At 40.9% G+C, this 21,870-nt stretch overlaps 1 protein-coding gene across 1 annotated transcript in view; it reads left to right on the top strand.

Moving 5' to 3' along the window:
• The window catches only part of LOC117993847 (neural/ectodermal development factor IMP-L2-like), a 73,403-nt gene that overhangs the window by 11,288 nt on the left and 40,245 nt on the right, over positions 1–21,870 (top strand). The window lies entirely within an intron of this gene.

The raw sequence follows: 21,870 nt of genomic DNA, 5'->3' as shown, positions 1-21,870 counted from the left end.
GTACTCTGTAGTCAGCCGGCGATGGGTTGATCATGATGATGATGATCTTACTTTCCTGTCTTTCTTTAAGACAGTTGCGGGATCACCAGCCCTGCGCCCTTAACCAATGTCAGTGGTCATATGGCCAAAACCCTTCTCACTCTGAGAGGAGACCCGTACTCTGTAGTGAGCCGGCGATGGGATGATCATGATGATGATGATCTTAACAGTTGCGGGATCAGCAGCCCTGCGCCCTTAACCAATGTCAGTGGTCATATGGCCAAAACCCTTCTCACCCTGAGAGGAGACCCGTACTCTGTAGTGAGCCGGCGATGGGTTGATCATGATGATGATGATCTTACTTTCCTGTCTTTCTTTAAGACAGTTGCGGGATCACCAGCCCTGCGCCCTTAACCAATGTCAGTGGTCATATGGCCAAAACCCTTCTCACTCTGAGAGGAGACCCGTACTCTGTAGTCAGCCGGCGATGGGTTGATCATGATGATGATGATCTTACTTTCCTGTCTTTCTTTAAGACAGTTGCGGGATCACCAGCCCTGCGCCCTTAACCAATGTCAGTGGTCATATGGCCAAAACCCTTCTCACTCTGAGAGGAGACCCGTACTCTGTAGTGAGCCGGCGATGGGATGATCATGATGATGATGATCTTAACAGTTGCGGGATCAGCAGCCCTGCGCCCTTAACCAATGTCAGTGGTCATATGGCCAAAACCCTTCTCACTCTGAGAGGAGACCCGTACTCTGTAGTGAGCCGGCGATGGGATGATCATGATGATGATGATCTTAACAGTTGCGGGATCAGCAGCCCTGCGCCCTTAACCAATGTCAGTGGTCATATGGCCAAAACCCTTCTCACTCTGAGAGGAGACCCGTACTCTGTAGTGAGCCGGCGATGGGATGATCATGATGATGATGATCTTAACAGTTGCGGGATCAGCAGCCCTGCGCCCTTAACCAATGTCAGTGGTCATATGGCCAAAACCCTTCTCACTCTGAGAGGAGACCCGTACTCTGTAGTGAGCCGGCGATGGGATGATCATGATGATGATGATCTTAACAGTTGCGGGATCAGCAGCCCTGCGCCCTTAACCAATGTCAGTGGTCATATGGCCAAAACCCTTCTCACTCTGAGAGGAGACCCGTACTCTGTAGTGAGCCGGCGATGGGATGATCATGATGATGATGATCTTAACAGTTGCGGGATCAGCAGCCCTGCGCCCTTAACCAATGTCAGTGGTCATATGGCCAAAACCCTTCTCACTCTGAGAGGAGACCCGTACTCTGTAGTGAGCCGGCGATGGGATGATCATGATGATGATGATCTTAACAGTTGCGGGATCAGCAGCCCTGCGCCCTTAACCAATGTCAGTGGTCATATGGCCAAAACCCTTCTCACTCTGAGAGGAGACCCGTACTCTGTAGTGAGCCGGCGATGGGATGATCATGATGATGATGATCTTAACAGTTGCGGGATCAGCAGCCCTGCGCCCTTAACCAATGTCAGTGGTCATATGGCCAAAACCCTTCTCACTCTGAGAGGAGACCCGTACTCTGTAGTGAGCCGGCGATGGGATGATCATGATGATGATGATCTTAACAGTTGCGGGATCAGCAGCCCTGCGCCCTTAACCAATGTCAGTGGTCATATGGCCAAAACCCTTCTCACTCTGAGAGGAGACCCGTACTCTGTAGTGAGCCGGCGATGGGATGATCATGATGATGATGATCTTAACAGTTGCGGGATCAGCAGCCCTGCGCCCTTAACCAATGTCAGTGGTCATATGGCCAAAACCCTTCTCACTCTGAGAGGAGACCCGTACTCTGTAGTGAGCCGGCGATGGGATGATCATGATGATGATGATCTTAACAGTTGCGGGATCAGCAGCCCTGCGCCCTTAACCAATGTCAGTGGTCATATGGCCAAAACCCTTCTCACTCTGAGAGGAGACCCGTACTCTGTAGTGAGCCGGCGATGGGATGATCATGATGATGATGATCTTAACAGTTGCGGGATCAGCAGCCCTGCGCCCTTAACCAATGTCAGTGGTCATATGGCCAAAACCCTTCTCACTCTGAGAGGAGACCCGTACTCTGTAGTGAGCCGGCGATGGGATGATCATGATGATGATGATCTTAACAGTTGCGGGATCAGCAGCCCTGCGCCCTTAACCAATGTCAGTGGTCATATGGCCAAAACCCTTCTCACTCTGAGAGGAGACCCGTACTCTGTAGTGAGCCGGCGATGGGATGATCATGATGATGATGATCTTAACAGTTGCGGGATCACCAGCCCTGCGCCCTTAACCAATGTCAGTGGACAGTTGGCGCGCAATGAGCAACCAATGAAAGCAATTTGCGCTAATCAATAGGACCACCGAGCGGCGTGTATATGCCAATCACACGCGCAGACTAAATTGTGCCTCAGAGGCGACAGATTCGCTAGGAACCGCCCGCGGTTTCACTGCCGTGGGAATTTTGAATTGTGTTTTTTTAGAGTTCTGTACCGTAGGGTTGTCTGGCTGTCTGTCTGTCTTTCTGTCTGTCTGTCAAGAAACCTATAGGGTAGTTCCCATTGACCTAGAATCATGAAATTTGGCAAGAAGGTAGGTTTTATAGCAGACATGAGGGGAAAAATCTAAAATTTATTTGCAAGTTAATTTAATAGAATTGTCTTTTGTTGGTTGATATAATAAATTATTTTAAAGGCTTTATCTTATGTATAGCTGTATTATAGAAGTAGAAATAGGAAGATTTTCAAGATTCAAATAAACTTTTACAAATAGGTACCTACTTTTGAATCGTTAAATATGTATATCTACCAGTGGTTCGAAATGCCTTTCCTATCCAGAAGAGCCATCAAAAAACTCGGCGGTTGCTCTTTTCAGACATGTATTCGATTTACAATAATACTATGTCATTACGTGTAAAAGTACCTAATTGCAGTTCCGTTCATGATTTTACAGGAACATACTTTTAAAGCCTACCTAAACATTATAGTATTCGTTGCATTCCAGTTTCCATCGTAAGTATAATGAGTACCACATACCGTATCAGATATGGCGTTACTAATTTCATTAAAATTCTTTGACATTGAATGGACCGAATTGATTTCAAGGATCAAACTAGGTACATAGTTTATCTATTATGTAATATTACTTATTTACTCTTTACTCATAAGAAAGCTCAGAGTCACTCAGCGGGCGGTGGAGAGAGCTATACTTGGAGTTTCTCAAAATGAGGAGATCCGTAGGAGAACTAGAGTTATCGACATAGCTCAACGGGTTGCGAAGCTGAAGTGGCAATGGACAGGACCGTCTTTAACCTTTTGGAGGCCCTGGGACCATTATAATAATGGGGCCTCTATGATCTAGATACCTACTAATATATTGTATTGGTCAATAAGTAATTTAACCACTCTTGGTATTCTAATAAGAAAACTAGAAAAGTGTTGATATACTTCACACGGCTCACAGATTTACATGGATTATAGCATGTCTATGGTCCTTTGTTTGAGAGGATCTTTTTTACCATTGATTTTATCGAAATAAATATGTTTTTCGGTAATAAAATATCGGTCGGTCGGTTATAGTTTGGTGATTGGCGAGGAATAGTAAAATAAAAATAAATAAAACGTTTATTTTTCAATCATCTAGTTACACACATACATGGATCTGATCTTGAACAAAATTTGCGTGCTTGTTGACATAAGCATATACAATATTAAAAATGGTACAAGATCAAGAACTGGCTATCCTAGCTAGATTTTTAGATCTGTGTTAAGGATAGCCAGCCCTCTCCCTCGGTTAACTAAAAATAAATAAAAACATGAGTGCACAAGCACAAATCAGTTATTACAGAAGGTTGCTGTTCTTTAACGTTTTTGCACTTAAATAAACGTATGATTTATGAACCTAGATAGTTGTGAAGGAAAACTATAGTGCACAGTGAGTGGTGTGTTTGCGTTTGTGTAGTGTGTCTTTGTGTGTGTGTAGTCTGTGTTTGTGTGTGTTTGTGTTTGTGTTTGTGTGTTTGTGTGTGTGCGTATGTGTGTAAGTGAGTGTAAATGTGTAGGGGTAAGTAAGAAAGTGAGTAAAATCTAACTGTAATTAAATAATGTTGTATAGGTAAATTAAATAAATTAATAAATAAATAAAAAATATTTTTATTTATATTCACTTCAATTATTATTATTTATTGAGAATATTGCAGATTTGGTACAATAGTGGCCCCTAATTAATCGTGGGTCACGTGCCCAGAGTGCCCTGTTAATGGATGTCTCTGCGGTGAGTGTACTCTGTGCAGCGCAAGTGCAACAAATGGTCTCCAAGAGACTGCATGGCGACACTAGATTGTAGTGCCTGCGATCATTCGATGGACTTTGAAGCGTTGCATCACAGCGCATGCAACTTTGTAATCTACATCTACACTAATATATAATATTATATATATATTTGTTTTATTTTATATTTTATTTTATTTTATATTTTATATTTTATTTTATATTTTATATTTTATTTTATAATATTATAAAGAGGAAAACTTTGTTTGTTTGTTTGTTTGTTTGTTTGTTTGTTTGTTTGTACTGAATAGGCTCAAAAACTACTGGACCGATTTTAAAAATTCTTTCACCATTCGAAAGCCACATTATCCACGAGTAACATAGGCTATATTTTATTTTGGAAAAAAATAGGGTTCCGTAAGATATTTGGGTTTTTCGGACACAAGGTGTAAAAAATCAACCAGAAAAGTTACTTATTTTGCGTACGCTGCCTAAACTATAAAAGATAGAACCATAAAATGTTCTAATTAATTGTAGATCTTATAAATATCTACAAAAAAGTCCGCGACACACTATACCCATCTATGTCGAGTGAGGCACAGCAACCATTTTTTTATTTAAAAATCTTGATTTTTTTTTTGGACTACATTTAAACGCGTTTATTTTACTCATGCTATTAATCCTTATCAAAATAAATGATTTCATCACTAAGAACAGTTTATGGAGATAATATTTGGTCTTTGAATGATTAAAATTGGACGTTTGGTTTTGAAGTTATGGCGAAATTAAAATATTACGATTTCTGCTGCACGGCCCGTTGTATTATATAAAGAGGAAATGTCGTTAAGTTTGTTTGTAGGGGGTAATCTTTAGAACTACTGAACCGATTTTAAAAATTCTTTCACCAGTAGAAAGCTACATTATTCCTGAGTGACATAGGCTATACGGGATCTTTAAAAACCTAAATCTACGCGGGCGAAGCCGCGGGGATCATCTAGTGTAAATATATAAAAGGACAAGGTGACTGACTGACTGACTGACTGACTGACTGACTGATCTATCAACGCACAGCTCAAACTACTGGACGGATCACGCTGAAATTCGGCATGCAGAAAGCTATTATAACGTAGGCGTCCGCTAAGAAAGGATTCTTCAAAATGCAACCCCCAAAGGGGTAAAATATAGGTTTGAAGATTGTATGAAAGTCTGTCAGTTTTGAAGCAGTTTTGTATTTTTGCAATTAGCAGTACATGACATATTTTATTAAGCTCATGTTAAAATCTCATAGTTAAAGATCAAACCTAAGGGTGTAAAATAGGGGTTTAAAATTTGTGTAGTCCACGCGGACGAAGTCGCGGGCATAAGCTAGTGTAAACTAATTCCACGCGGACGAAGTCGCGGGCATCAGCTAGTTTTTTTTTTCATTTTTTTTTATTCAGATACAAATTAGCCCTTGACTGCAACCTCACCTGATGGTAAGTGAAGATGCAGTCTAAGATGGGAGCGGGTTAACCTGGAAGGAGTATGGCAGTTTTTATTAAACCCATACACCTTTGGTTTCTACACGGCATCGTACAGGAACGCTAAATCGCTTGTCGGCACGGCTTTGCCGGTAGGGTGGTTAACTAGCCACGGCCGAGGCCTCCCACCAGGCCAGACCAGAAATTTAGAAATTATAAAATTCCAAATCCCTGCCAGGAATCGAACCCGGGACCTCCCACTAATAAGACCACAGCGCTTACCACTGCGCCAGGGAGGGCGTCAAATAATAAGCGTTTATAATATGGGTACTCATTTTTTTATTTTTCTTGGCAGCCATTTTGAAATATTTATTATTTTTAATAGAAATACATATTCTGGTATAAATACAAGCAGGACGTCCGCCTTCTAATCGGAGGTCGGGGGTTCGATCCCGGGCACGTACCTCTAACTTTTCGGAGTTATATGCGTTTTAATTAATTAAATATCACTTGCTTTAACGGTGAAGGAAAACATCGTGAGGAAACCTGCTTGCCTGAGAGTTCTCCATAATGTTCTCAAAGGTGTGTGAAGTCTACCAATCCGCACATGGCCAGCGTGGTAGACTATGGCCAAAACCCTTCTCACTCTGAGAGGAGACTCGTGCTCTGTAGTGAGCCGGTGATGGGTTGATCATGACATGACATATTCTGTGAAAATTCTAACTCTTAACGATTACGGTTCACGAGATACAGCCCGCTGACAGACAGACGAATGGACGGATGGACAATGGAGGCTTAGTAATAGGGTCGTTGGAACCCTTTGGGTACGGACTGCGGAGCCCTAAAAAGGTTCCTGCACCACCAGGTAATTTTTTACCTTTACTAAAGTTAGGTAAACTTTAGAAAACCTGCATCAATCATTATTACAATCTCAATTGTTCTCATTGGTTGAATTTTTGCGATTCTTCTTGCAACAATGCATTGTGGCCAATAGTGAGCGAGCATTAACCAATCAGAGATGATTGCGATCGTGACATTGTAGCTGTCAAACAACCGCGGTAGGGCCACAGTACTAACGTACCTACTATAAGGCCCGCAAATCGCTACCTATTGCGCCGGACCATGTCTCGTCATTTTGACGTCAGCTGAAATAAGAATATACCATAAGCTCGAAACTTCAGTCTAGTGCTGACGTCACTAAAATGGCGGCCACGGGCATTAGCAATTTGCGAGACTTATAAAGGCAAAAATTTTCCTGGTAGGTAGGTATCTACTGACTGAATAATCTCATCGTATGGGAATTACTGTATTCCCGCTAACCAATGCTTTAATGGGGGCACATGCCATTAATTAGGCTATTCATTGAGAGCTGCAACGTCAATGGCGGACGTGTGATGCATCATGTACGGTTGATCCGAGGTATCGAGCCATTTGAAACAAAGTAACTATAGGTACTAGCACACAGTAACGATGATACATTAAATTACTATAGTCTGATTTTTAATTCCGTGGAACTCTGACGTTTCTTAATGTTACCAGAGATAAAACAATTCCCACAAAGAAGAAAACTTTAAATATTGTAGGTACTTACATAGGTAAATGTACATAAATCAATTGCCGCATGTATGTAAGATCATCACTTGAGAACAAATCAACCGATTTGGTCGATTTTTTGTTGTTTTCGTAAAGAACAAGGTTTTTGTGTAAGAATTTCTTTAAAAATCCTGAATCATAATCTAAGCGTGTACTTTAGGCACATCAAGATGATTAAAATTAAAAGGAACTAAAAATAAACTTAGAAATGTTTAACATACACCCTATTTTAGTGCGAAGTTATGTCTTAGGACTTTTTATATTGATAGGGATTTAATGTAATTTGGGGTAAAATCGAACTTCAGGTGCTGGTCACACTGTTTTTCATACAAACAACTCCCCTGATGTATAAAAATGACTACGTCAGAATTCCACCGAGTTAAAAATCAGAGTATAGAGGATGCCCGCGACTACGTCCGCGTGGATTTAGATTTTAAAAATCCCATGGGAACTCTTAGATTTTCCGGGATAAAAGTTGCCTATGTCAATTTCCAGGATGCAAGCTACCTCTGTACCGAATTTCATATGAATCGGTTAAACGGATGGGCCTTTAATGCCAGACCAGAACGCTAAATCGCCTGGTGGCACGGTTTTGCCGGTAGGGTGGTAACTAGCCACGGCCGAAACCTCCCACCAGACCAGACCAGACACATTTTAGAAAATAATAAATCCTAAATCGAACCCGGGACCTCTCACTAATAAGACCACGGCGCTTACCACTGCGCCAGGGAGGTCATCAACATGCGCCATCTAGATAATCCAAGTCTGAGTACACACTGTACAGTTTCACCTGCTTAAATAATCCTTATCACTGAGTGATAACAGAGCCTCATATGTGTTAATTGTATTCTATGATAAACTGATATCACGCTGAGTTTGGACTTAGGACTACTAGAAAAAAATCAAAATTCAAATACCCCTTTTTAGAGTTCCGTACCTCAAAAGGAAAAAAGGAACACTTAAACACTTTGTTGTCTGTCTGTCTGTCCGTCGTGTCTGTCAAGAAAGCCTAAAGGATACTCTTGCCGTTGACCTAGAATCATGAAGTTTGGTAGGCAGGTAGGTAGGTCTTATAGCACAACGCACAGCTCAAACTACTGGACGGATCGGGCTGAAATTTGGCATGCAGATAGCTATTATGACGTAGGTATCCGCTAAGAAAGGGTTTCTGAAAATTCAAACCCTAAGGGGGTAAAATAGGGGTTTAAAATTTGTTTAGTCCACGCGGACGAAGTCGCGAGCATAAGCTAGTTTCTTAAATAAAATAAAAATATTGTTTATTCAATTAAACTTTTACAAGTATTTTTGAATCGTCAGAGGCATCTACCACTGGTTCGGAATGCCTTTCCTACCGAGAAGAACCAGCAAGAAACTCTTTCGATCAGAGAGTCTAAGCACTAAGTTAAGAGCCTCCTAAACCCTTAGTTTTTTAAGTGACTGTATAAGAAGCTCCTCTGACGCAAATGCAAAGCGCCGCCACGAACGCACAAGTGACCTAGTTGCCGCGTTGCGCGTTGCCATGCTGGAGGCATTTACGTCATTGGATTAATAAATAAATCCTTTAGCACTTTCTATTGCATGTATTGCCTTTTATGGAATTCTATTTGAATTACAAAACCTACGTAGAACAGTATCTGTATAATATAAAATTCAAAGTCCTGACTGACTGACTGACTGACTTTTTTTTTAGCGTTTAAACTATCGTGAGTGATTTCCATTATATATAATATATTTTTACGGCTATACAAATATGTTATATATAATGACTTTTTTTATAGACTAGCGCTTGGCTGCAATCAGACCTGGTGGCAAGTGATGATGCAGCCTAAGATGGAGCGCGCTTGCCTAGAAGATGCCTATTCACTCTTGACATGAAGGTACTATAGTTGGAGGGGGAAACTGATGCTGGAAGGGTGAAGGGTCTTATCAACGCACAGCCTAAACCGTTGGTCCTAGAGACATGAAATTCGGAGAGTGTGTTCTTTGTAAAGAGTATGTACCCCACTAAGAAAGGATTTTCGAAATTCTTCCCCTAAGTTGGTTAAATGGGAGTTTGAAGATTATGTAGTCCACGCGGACGAAGTCGCGAGTATAAGCTAGTTTATTCATGAATGAATGAATGAAAATTTTTAATCAATCCGTTGCTCCGTTGCGACGTGATTGAAGGATAAACCAACAAACTAAAAACCAACAAACAAACACACTTTCGCATTTATAATAAGGGTACTGATATGTACTGGGTATGATACATGCAAAGCTGATTTTGCCATATCCAGTAGGTAACACTTTTCTATACAAAGTAAAAGATGACTCACCCAAAAAAGGCAAAAAGTTTTCACGTAAAAAATTACATTCATTACTTATTTCGTAAGTAAAAAATTACACAAAAAACGCTCACGGTAAAAAGGATTATCGCTTAGCAAAAATGTCGGAAATGACGTCATATTTCGTTACATCATCGAAGCTTTTTTTCCTCCTGGCGATGGTTCTTAAAGCAATGCAAAGCTTCGTTGAGAGGAGATATTGGAAACTTCTCTTTTAGGAAAATTACTGGACCACTGGGTCAAAAAAAATGTGGGGGTGGTATTGAAGTAGGTATGCTTAAGTTATTTACTGATATACTGTTTTTTCTCTTAAAATGTGCGGATAAACTAGCTATTAGAGTCATTGATGTTGGATAGGATTAGAGTAGACTATTGAGTTGCAATAATTCCTCCTACAAAAAATGAATGACTGAGGAAATTGTTATTTTTTAACTGTTTATTAGTTAGTCTTTGGTTGCGATCAAACCTTTAAATGCAATTGCAGTAGACGATGCAGTCTAAGATTGAAGCTGATGGACCTGAAAAGAGTGTTTCATTAAATCATATTCCTAATAGAGTAGGTCCAATTTAGAGAAAGAGGTTAGGTAGTCACCAAATTCTACACAGCTGGACAGTGTTAGGGAAGCTTCAAGATGTGTTTTCGTCCAAAATCTTTCAGTGCTTGAAGACCAAAGTCTCCGAACAGTGCGTGTCGCCAATGATGGCATATGGATCTCAGACATGGTCGTTAGCTATGGACCTCATAAGAAAGCTCAGCCAAACTACGGTGGTAGGCCCCCTGAATGAATGAATGATTTATTTATTCAATAAAAGCAGGTAAATTAATGTGTGATGAGCCGTACACATTTTACAACTGTAACTGTGGTTGAATATTTAAGTAACTTAAGTTAAATAATCTTATGCTGCCGACTTCGTGCGCATGAACTACACAAATTTAAAACTACTATTTTACCCCTTTAGGGATTGAATTTTCAAAAATCCTTTCTTAACGGATGCCTACATCATAATAGCTATCTGCATGTCAAATTTCAGCCCGATCCATCCAGTAGTTTGAGCTGTGCGTTGATAGATCAGTCAGTCACCTTTTCTATGTTGTATAGAAGCAGGCGTTACCTTATACAATGAACCAAAGGCTTAATTTGCTGGAATCGGCTGAAACAGGTCGAATCCGGTGTCGGGGCGAAACGTGCGTCGAGTGTGTTTTGGGATTTGTGTGGTGGTGCGTATTGCTTGCCGAGTGGCTGCTTTTCGTGCATGGTTAGCAGTGGGAGGGCGGGCGGTGCATTTCGCATGCTGCAAGTTGCATCATACAGATTCGACCTGTTTCAGTGGATTACAGCAGATTACAGTAAGTCAGAAATTATACATAGACTTATACAAGCACAGCATAAAATAAAAACCAAAATGTCCTGGCCTTCTTTTATGCGTGTTGCTCATGAAGTTGCGATGTCTGAAGCGGTTTTTGAGTCGGCCGGTGTCGGGTTACCGCAAAAAAATGTAAAAAGAGGGTCAATATCAAGGTAATGGAGTTATATTCGAGTCCTGGAACTTTGGTCAAAGATTTTTCATCCATACAAAAGCAGTTGCACTAATTGCGAAAAGCTCTAAAGTCAAGAAATTAGTTATAAAACTTGCAGTTAAAAACCCGCTCGAAAAATTTTGCGACTTAAGGAAGCTTTTTATTTGAAAACTAATAACTATTGATATTTCAAAATGGCGTGCTTATGAGTCTTCATTAATAATGAACTTGAAATGAATATAACACAAACACGATTGGATACATTTGCCTCGTTAAAAAATTTGAAAACTGCTCCAAATATGTAGGTATCTAGATTTTTTTTAGTTTAACGGTAACCTAATAAAAGGCCATAGGGAAACTCCTAGCATAGCCTCCGCTATAATTCGCAAACAAAAGTTAAAAAAAAAAAACTTTGTTGCAAAATGCAAACAGACATACATATTTTCAACATTGTATGTAAATACCAAAATATTCGAAAAGAGAAGGTCAAATCGAAACCAGTTTTAAGGCTTACGTCATATTACACCACAGAACTTTTTGTAGTTCTTTTTGGTAGTTTTTTTGCAAGAAATGAATTGACGCTCGAAAGAAATGCTTTCAACGTTTTTTTTTTTTGGAACAGACCAATGGTTAAATACTTTTTGTTAAAGAAAAACCACCTTTAATACTTTCTGCATTAAATATTAAAATCGTTTAATAACGTATGCAAATAAAATCGCGCTGGACCGCTGTCATAAAAGTTTAAATGTAATAAGCTTTATGTGAAAATGGGTTCCGTGAATTGAGTAATAAATTTTTTTACAAAATAAATTAACCAACTTGAGATATCTCTACATAGTATAAAATAAAGTCGCTTCCCGCTTCCCGCGTCTGTATGTATGTATGTATGAACGCGTAGATCTTTTAAACTGCGCAACGGATTTTAATGCGGTTTTCACCAATAGATAGAGTGATTCAAGAGGAAGGTTTATAGCTATAGTTTAATTCTCAAAAAATTAGAGATCCCTAGAGAAATTGAAGTAATGTGAATTAGGTCGGAAAAATCCTCTCATTTGAGAGTTTCCGAGGCAATGACACCTCAATGACACCACTTTAGTATCTACGTTGCACCCATGCGAAGCCGGGGCGGGTCGCTAGTAAATTAGGTTAGGATAGTAAAAAAGGTATCTAAGTATAGTACGCGACAGGTCGAGATAGCAATCGAAGTATGAAGCGGGGGACGCCCCGTACACCCGCATCTCACTCGCGGTATCACACACCGGTAAAACGTTGCAGTAGCGATAGCAGTAGCAATGCGACAGTTCATTTGCTGTCTCTCTTCTTCTTCTTCTTATTTTGCTTTGTGGCTATTGCTGTCTCTCTCTAGCCGGACGTTTGACAGCAATGAGCGCGAGATTTACGTCTGTCGCAAGCCTGTCGCGAGATACGTAATCAGCCCCGCGCCGGTTAGTGCGAGGGCTGTGCGTAGGGTTGCCAGGTCACCAAACCTAATAACCAGACAGACCAGAAAATTTGGCCGGACATTTGGGTAGAAAGGCCGGACACCCTACATTATTGAGGATTTTGTGTCTTAGTATTAATCATCCATCCATCAGCCTGTTTGCGTCCACTGCTGGACATAGGCCTTTCCAAGAGCGCGCCACCAAACACGGTGTTTGGTAATTAATTGTTAACTGGTAACTCCACACGTCAAACAGTCAGTTTTCGTTTATTTTCTGACAGTGACGTTGTCACTGTCAAGGACACTACACTTTTTCGGTTGGATCGGCCGCTGCTCGCCGCCACATCTCGGTATAGTTTTAATTCTTTCGGCTATATTTCGGCAATACCACATTACACGAACATTCCACCACTAAACAAAAGTGAAGTGCAAAGAGTACAAGCAAGAGTCGGGCCCGACGTTCATCTTACGAGGAGCAGAACACCTTACAAGGTAATACTAGCAACTGATTTACACTATAATCGGGTTTATTTTGGATTTATCTGGCTCCGCGAACCGCGGACGAAACACACGGTCCTCCGCCTTCCTCATCCAACCGCTCCCCACCACCTTCTTCAGGTCATCGGTCCAGCGGGCGGGGGGTCGGGGGGTCGTCCTACACTGCGCTTACCGGTACGCGGTCTCCACTCCAGAACACGTCTGCCCCATCGGCCATCGGTTCTGCGACAGACATGGCCTGCCCATTGCCACTTCAGCGCGCTAATCCTTTGAGCTATGTCGGTCGCTTTTGTTCTTCTGCGAATTAGTATTAATAGGTACGACAAAAAAATTGTATGTAAAATCAAGCTTTTTTATTATTCTCATAAATCTTGTTGTTAGGCGGCACTGCCGCGTGCGGAAGCGACGGACAGTCGACTCGCCTGCGCTCGGCCACGCTCGTTTGCGAAATGTAAAAAGCCTAACAAAAGTCGGACAAGCCGGACATTGGGGCCGATTCTCTTGTACACAATCTCTAAACTAAACTAAATTAACAGGTCTAAATCTAGTGCTATCCTTTTCCGCAAGCAACATTATGAAAGGGATAGCAATAGATTTAGACGTGTTGTTTTAGTTTAGTTTAGAGATTGTGTACCAGAGAATTGGCCCCACTGTTTATTTTGGCCGGACACTCAATCAAAAAGCCTACCTATGTCCGGCTTTATCCGGACGCCTGGCAACCCTAGCTGTGCGGGTGTGCGGGGCGTCCCCACCCCGATTGCTATCTCGACTTGTCGCGTACTATACCTATAGTTGTAGAATGAGGGAATGAGAGTGTTTTAGGGTTCCGCACCCAAAGGGCAAAACGGGACCCTATTACTAACACTCCGCTGTCCGTCTGTCACCAGGCTGTATCTCATGAACCGTGATAGTTAGACAGTTGAAATTTTCACAGATGATGTATTTCTATTGCCGCTATTACAGCAAATATTGAGATACTAGATGGTGCCCGCGACTTCGTCCGCGTGGATTTAGGTTTTTGAAATCCCGTGGGAAATCTTCAATTTTCCGGGATAAAATGTAGATATATCCTTCCCCGGGATATAAGCTAACTCTGTACCAAATTTCATCAAAATCGGTTGAACGGTTGGGCCGTGAAAAGCTAGCAGACAGACAGACACACTTTCGCATTTATAATATTAGTATGGACTTTCAGGAGCATATAATTTTTAATAGATTTTTAAATTTGCGTAAAGGCTAGTCCAAAATTGATTGCGCAATTTTGCTATAAAAGATTATACCGATTCCCACAACGACTTTTGGGTCTTCCTGATACGGAGCGTGTCTTTGGCGGAGCCTGAGAGTTCTCCATAATATTTTCAAAGGTGTGTGAAGTCTATTAAATATCACTTGCTTTAACGGTGAAGGAAAACATCGTGAGGGAAACCTGCATGCCTGAGAGTTCTCCATAATGTTCTCAAAGGTGTGTGAAGTCTACCAATCTACTATGGCCAAACCCTTCTCACTCTGAGAGGAGACCCGTGCTCTGTAGTGAGCCGACGAGGGGTTGATCATGTGATGTCTATAGGACGGCAGGAAGGTTTCTACATCACGTTTAGGTATCTCTAACTTTTTAATATCGCCAAAACGACTTTCATCGGCATTCGTCCTTCGGAACACACCTGCTGTCTCGTTTTTGCCACGTTTTTTGCTATCCGCAATGTTTTTTAGGGTTCCTTACCTCAAAAGGAAAAACGAAACCCTTATAGGATCACTTTGTTGTCTGTCTGTCTGTCAGTCAAGAAACCTACAGGGTACTTCCCGTTGACCTAGAATCATGAAATTTGGCAGGTAGGTAGATCTTATAGCTGATATTTGGGGAAAAATCTGAAAACCGTGAATTTGTGGTTACATCACACAAAAAAAAATGTCGAAAAAATACGACTGTAATACGGAACCCTCATTGCGCGAGCCTGACTCGCACTTGGCCGGTTTTTTTCAGAATTAATTCATTCGCTAACTATTTAATTTCTTATGTAAATTAATATTATAAAAAATTATAAAAGTGTCATAATCAATTTGAGTCAGCGATACATTTTTTTAACAAGATCTACGAAGATAGTTAAATTATTATTAAAAAAAATATTAGGCAGAGGTAATTTATGTAGATCGTATTTCCTGCCACGTATTACTTACGAGTACTTACTTGAAGCTGTGATAGCCTAGTGGTTAGGACGTCCGCCTTCTAATCGGAGGTCGGGGGTTCGATTCGATCCCGGGCACACACCTCTAACTTTTCGGAGTTATGTGTGTTTTTATTAATTAAAACTATGAAGAAAAACATCGTGAGGAAAACTACATGCCATTTGAAAAATTGGTCTTAATTAAATTACCTACGTAACTCAATCAATATCGGTATTTAAGGATAACTTTGATTTTGATGAAAACGTATAAATTTAGAAATGTAATTAAGGCATACCTATTGTTTCTTGTGTAAACTCTTTTACTCCAGAGAAATTAGAATTTCCGATAAAACAATCAGCCACGGAACAAGGATTTCTTTGTTTTATGAAAATAACTATTAGAATAATACTATTTAATTTAAACGATACGCAGAAACTAACAGAATAGGCTACTTGACACTTTTTTTAAGTAGGTCTTAAATGGTTAATATTTGTCCTATTAGATCAAAAAAATTAACACTATATTTTTTTGCGCCCTAAAAACCGTAAAACTTTAATTTAAAAATATATTTTTCATAGACAGCTGAAAACACTGTCGGCCATGTTTGGCCTATTGATTATCTGTGCTCTGACGTCATGCATTTGTAAACAACAGCATAAACTTCCGTGACATAGGGATGACATTTCTTTGTTTACATATTTAATGACGTCACATCATGGCTGACAGCGTTTTCTGCGTTTCAAATAAAAATAAAAACTGTCTTTTTTAAAATTAGATTTATATATCCATCCTGCGTTTTTAATAATTGTTATTGATATATTTCGTTGTCTTAAGCAAAATACTATAATAAATAATCATTTATTGGACGAAATTAGATATGAGTCAAGTAGCCTATTGTTTGAAGAGAAAATTTAGCTATAATTGCTTAGGAACGTGGAGAGTAGTGATGTACGATGTACTGATTGTTTATCGATATGTTATTGTAATGTGATATGTTTTAAAGTCGCTCAGCGAGCTATGGAGAGGGATATTATGTTAGGAGTTTCCCTGAGGGATAAGATCCGAAACGAGGAGATCCGCGGGAGAACCAAGGTCACTGACATAGCCCAAACTATTAGCAAGCTGAAGTGGCAGTGGGCAGGTCATGCCTGTCGTAGAGGCGATGGCCGTTGGAGCCAGAAAGTCCTTGAGTGACCGCGTTTAAGCAAGCGTAGTGTGGGACGCCCTCCAGCACGATGGACCGACGATGTAAAGAGGCTGGCGGGAAGTGGCTGGGTGAGGAAGACTGAGGACCGGGTGTGGTGGCACTTTTTAGGAAAGGCCTATGTCCAACAGTGGACGTCCACAGGCTGATGATGATGATGATGATGATGATGTTATTGTAAAAGCACAAAACTATGTAAATTCTAGGATATACCTAATGTTAGTGGTATAACTCCAAACTGCCTGCTGATTCGCTAACTTAGTCTAACACTAAATGATAGCCACCACGCTCTTTTCTTTGTTTGTAGATTTGTTCTTAAATCATGCCACAATGGAGCAACGGATTGACGTGATTTTTTGCATGTGTACAGTTAAAGACCTGGAAAATAACATAGACTTCTTCTTAATCCAGAAAATCATTTGTTCCTACGGGAATTATAAAAAAAAACAATCCACGCAGACGAAGTCGCTGACCAATGATGTTATTAGCAATCATCACTTATCATCTAAATATTATGTAAAAGCAAAAGGTGACTGACTGACTAACTGTCTGACTGACTGATCTATCAACGCACAGCTCAAACTATTGTACAAATCAAGTTGAAATTTGGCATGCACATATCCTGACGTAGACATCTGCTCTAAAAGAATATTTGAAAAATCAACCCCTAACGGTTTAAAATAGGGGTTTGAAATTTGTGTAGTCCACACGGATGTAGTCGCGGGCATATAGTATAACCTAATATTATTATAGTTAATTTAATTTTTTTAATTATTTTTTATCGATAACTTGTAATATAGCACGTCACTAAGGATAATTTCGAAGCCTACTATAATTACTAGGTTTATTTCCTTAAGTTCTTACTATCACCATTAAGCTAACAATGTAACAACTTAAAACTGAAACTAAAAATATACTTTATCAATACAGCAATAGAGTTGGAATTTGATAAGCAAGAAAAACACATAAATTTCTTAGTCGATGAGTAGCTTTTTTAATTTAATGACTGACCCTAAGGTTTTTAGGGTTCCGTACCTCAAAAGGAAAAACGGAACCCATATAGGATCACTTTTTTGTCTGTCTGTCTGTCCGTCTGTCTGTCTGTCAAGAAACCTACAGGTCCCGTTGACCTAGAATCATGAAATTTGGCAGGTAGGTAGGTCTTATACATGACATTAGGGGAAAAATCTAAAAACAATGAACTTGTGGTTACATCACACAAAAAAAAATTAAATTGTGGTCTTGAACTAATAATTAGTATTTTCAATTATCAAAGTAAGATAACAATATCAAGTGGGATATCATATGAAAGGGCTTCACCTGTGGATTCTAAAACAGATTTTTAGTTATTTTTATGCATCATAGTTTTGAATTATCGTGCAAAATGTCGAAAAAATACGACTGTAGTACGGAATCCTCGGTGCGCGGGCCTGGCTCGCACTGGGCCGGTTTTTTTTCTATTAGAGCATACTTAAAAAAAATTTGATGGTATAATTATTTGGTAGGCACACCTGGTTGGACTTTTTATTTAATGTGCTTATAATTATGGTGATGACTGATGTTCCTCAAAGTTTAAGCCTAAAGAAATGTTAAAAAAGAAAAGACCAAAAATCTTCACATACCTACCTAACGTGCCAGCAGGTCAGGAGTGGAGAAGGCGGGTAGAGAGGCGCGAGGGATGCAACAAATCGACGTGATTCTTGCAGACCTGAGAGTGAGATAAGCTATTTTTATTCCGGAAAATCAAAGAGTGCCCACGGGATATTTAACAAAGCGGCAAAGACGCGGGCATCAGCTAGTGTAACCTATAAAAGAAAAGCACCTAATGTGCAACACGCGTCACGTCGTCCGATCATACGATGCTGTCGCAATGCATGATGCAATCTGATTTAGAGCACGTCAGCATTCTTGTATGTACTTTGTGACAGCTTGAAATGGCAATCGGCGTGGGGAGGCCCCGCACACCCGTGCGGCCCCAGCGCTAACCCGGTGCGGGCGAGCGCGGGTGACGTGCGGGTGTGCGCGGTATGTCCCCACCTCTTACTCTGATTGTCATCTCAACCTGTCGCGGACTATACCTACGCCCCACGATGTAGGTACCTACTGCAATTCGACACTTACGGAAATCTAAATGACATACTACGCACAATTTACTGAAAGTTAGAGCGGGGGCACACGATGCGTTGCGGCGGCGCGGCGGTGCGGTGTCGCTGCGTTGTCTTACATAGAAATATCTGTGGCATGTCACACGATGCGCTCCGGCGCCGCACCGGACTTGCAACCACCGACACGAGGCGGGCAGGGGTGAATGCGTTGCGACGTCGGAGCGGCACCGCTCAGTTGTTTATGCGTCACTGTCCAACGCTGCTACGGCGCCGTTGCGACATAACAACGTTGCGGCGCCGCACCGCTCGTGTACCCGCTGATATGGTGAAATCTTTGCGGTGCGGCGCCGCAACGCATCGTGTGCTCACAGCCTAAAGGTTGTACAGCTATGTAGGTACAATCACATCCATGATACTACTACAAACTACAATAAATTACATCAACACATTGAAAACATAAAAGAATTTCAAGAAAAAAAAAACCGACTTCAATAACCACAAACAATAAAAAGTAAGAAATAATTTAATTTATTACCCAATATTTATGTAGACAAGAGTTATTGTAGTTCTGTAGTGATATTTTTTGGAGTCGGTGCCAATGAGGTGCCATGTGGCACACAAAACAATATGAAAACTAAGATAGACGGTTCGTGCGGCTAATTGGCACCGGCTCCAAAAATATTACTATGGAACTACAATAACCCGAGTTTTCGCTCGCTCTTGCATCATAAGTTCTCTGTGACTGTATTTTCATTTATCGTAAACTTCATTTATGGGGGAGTGAGTGGAGGGGGAGGGAAGAGAACCCCCCACTGCGATGGAGGCCAGGTCGACGGAGCCCCGGTCAGCGGGGCTCCTTTTTCTGGGTGGTTTAAAAAGAAATAACAACGAAGGGGATGGCGGGGTTTTACAGACCCCGCCATCCCCTTCTAACCTAACCCATCCGAGTCAGAGTGCCCCGAGTCCCGAACTCGCTTCGCTCGCTCTTGCAGCCTAAGTTCTCTGTGCCTGTGCCACGGCGAACTTCGTACCTACCGCCTAACAGTCGATTCTTTTTCGTGATTTTTTTTAAATTTTTCTCTCCGTAAGAACCATCCTCGTACTTCAAGGAATATAATGAAAAAAGAATTAGGGAAATCGGTTCAGCTGTTCTCGAGATTTGCGATCAGCAACACATTCAGCGATTCATTTTTATATAAATAGAGAAGATAATAATATGTTATTTGTTGTTTTACTAATTAACACGATTAAGAAATGAACTGTTTGTCAAATGGTATTTTAAGAAATGACTATTTGTCTGGTAATTTGTTTATCAAGTGAATTATTTGTAGAACCAAAAGTTGTAGGTATAACGATGATAAAATGATTCACAATTTTGCCAGAATTTGTTTGTGGAATGAAACTTTGTTATTTGTTTTTTGTGAATTGATCGGTCACCCTTCATTTGCTATTTTTTTTTAATAAAGAACATTCCCCTTTCCCCTCCAACTAAGCGTCAGGCTTGTGCTATTAGTGGGTACGACAATAGTGCAACGGTTGGGATTTGAACCAGCGCGGATCTTTCGGAATTCAGTCCGCTCCTTAACCGTTGAGCTATTGAGGCTCTGAAATTGACCAATCAAAAATGTGTACAATGGTACTCATAACTCAACAGGAGTATTACAGATATTCGCAAACGAATCCGCAAATGCGGAACATTCCGCGAATCTTCTTCTATTCGCGAATTCTTGTATCTGAATAAAAAAAAAAAAAAAAATGTGAACTTCCTTGAAGAGAGCCGCTGGATGGCGGTGGCGCAAGACCGTGGTGTCATGTGGAAGTCGCTAGAAGAGACCAGGGGTGTTACGGATATCCGCATCCGCATCAATTAATGCGGAGCTTTTGCGGACGCGGATTCATATTATTTGCTTGCAAAGAAAGTGGGCGGGGCCAGAATGGCGCGAGCCTTGCGCGATTGCTAGTTGATATCTTCGTTCGCTAAGTGACCAATCAAAAAGTGTACAATACCTGTAGCGCACACACACGCACAACATATGTGTGCATGCAGTGCATTTCGCCGATCTGTATAAAATGCACTGCATGACGACACACAGGAGAGGTACGTTGTAAGACTACTTTAAAGCGAATTGTAATTAATAAATTTGGCTCCAGTGAATATTAGTTTCAATTACATAGCCTGCCGAAGAGGAACCCAGTGGCAAACTGGTGGAAAATACCCAATAGGGGTGTTACGGATATTCGCATCCGCATCCACAAATGCGGAACAACCGCATTAATTCAGACATCCGCAATTTTAATAATCACATCTGAACTCGAAGCGCATCGCATGAAGCTTGCAGATAAACTTCTAATAATCCGCATCCACATCCGCGGATGTCAAAATATTGGCATCCGCAACAACACTAGAAGAGACCTATCTTTTGACAGTGATCATGATGTATCGGGCCTGATATAATAATCATATATAGGCTCTTTCCGAGTATTAATTACACATAATTAAACGTCTAGACGATAATTAAAATCAAAACCCCGTTTTCCGTTGTAGTGAGTCAGTCACTAGATTGAGATGATAGCCTAGTGGTTAAGACTTTGGCCTCCTAATCAGCGGGTCCGGGGCTCAACCCCGGCGGGGTGATAACGTAAAACGTTGCAGTAGCGACAGCAACGCGACAGCAGTAGCAATGCGACAGTTCATTTGCTGTCTCTCTTCTTCTTCTTCTTATTTTGCTTTGTGCCTATTGCTGTCTCTCTCTAGCCACTGGTTTGACAGCATTGATCGCGAGATTTACGCCTGTCGCAAGCCTGTCGCGAGATACGTAATCACCCCGCGGGCCATCACATCAAATTTTTATACAGGGTGTATCCAGAACGCTGGCAAAAACGAAGACAGGTGATAGTACTGATGATCAGTGATATGATACCACAAAACAATGCAAAAAAAATATATAAAATCCTATACTTTTGTGAAAGTTTACGATATATTGCAAATAAAACATCCGTCTGACGCTAGAGGTAAACGAACGTTGCGAAAGTAGGCCAGTTGGATTCAATGCCACGGTCCTAGACGAGGCATTGACCCGAGTTTTTCATGCTATACATTGCGGGTTTGAAAAATACTAATGACGCTGGTCCTAGAGACATGTTTGGAGGGTGTGTACTTTGTAAAGAGTAGGTATCCACTAAGAAAGGATTTTTCGAAATTGCTCTGCCTTTATGTAGTCCAAGCAGACGAAGTCGCGAGCATAAGCTAGGTATATTATATTTTTATAGTGTTTTTACCTACAC

The sequence above is a fragment of the Maniola hyperantus genome, chromosome 25, assembly GCF_902806685.2.
Source record: "Maniola hyperantus chromosome 25, iAphHyp1.2, whole genome shotgun sequence".
NCBI classification, from domain to species: Eukaryota; Metazoa; Arthropoda; class Insecta; order Lepidoptera; family Nymphalidae; genus Maniola; species Maniola hyperantus.
The sequence above is the reverse complement of the archived record's forward strand: the minus strand, read 5'-3'. Positions and strand labels throughout refer to the sequence as shown.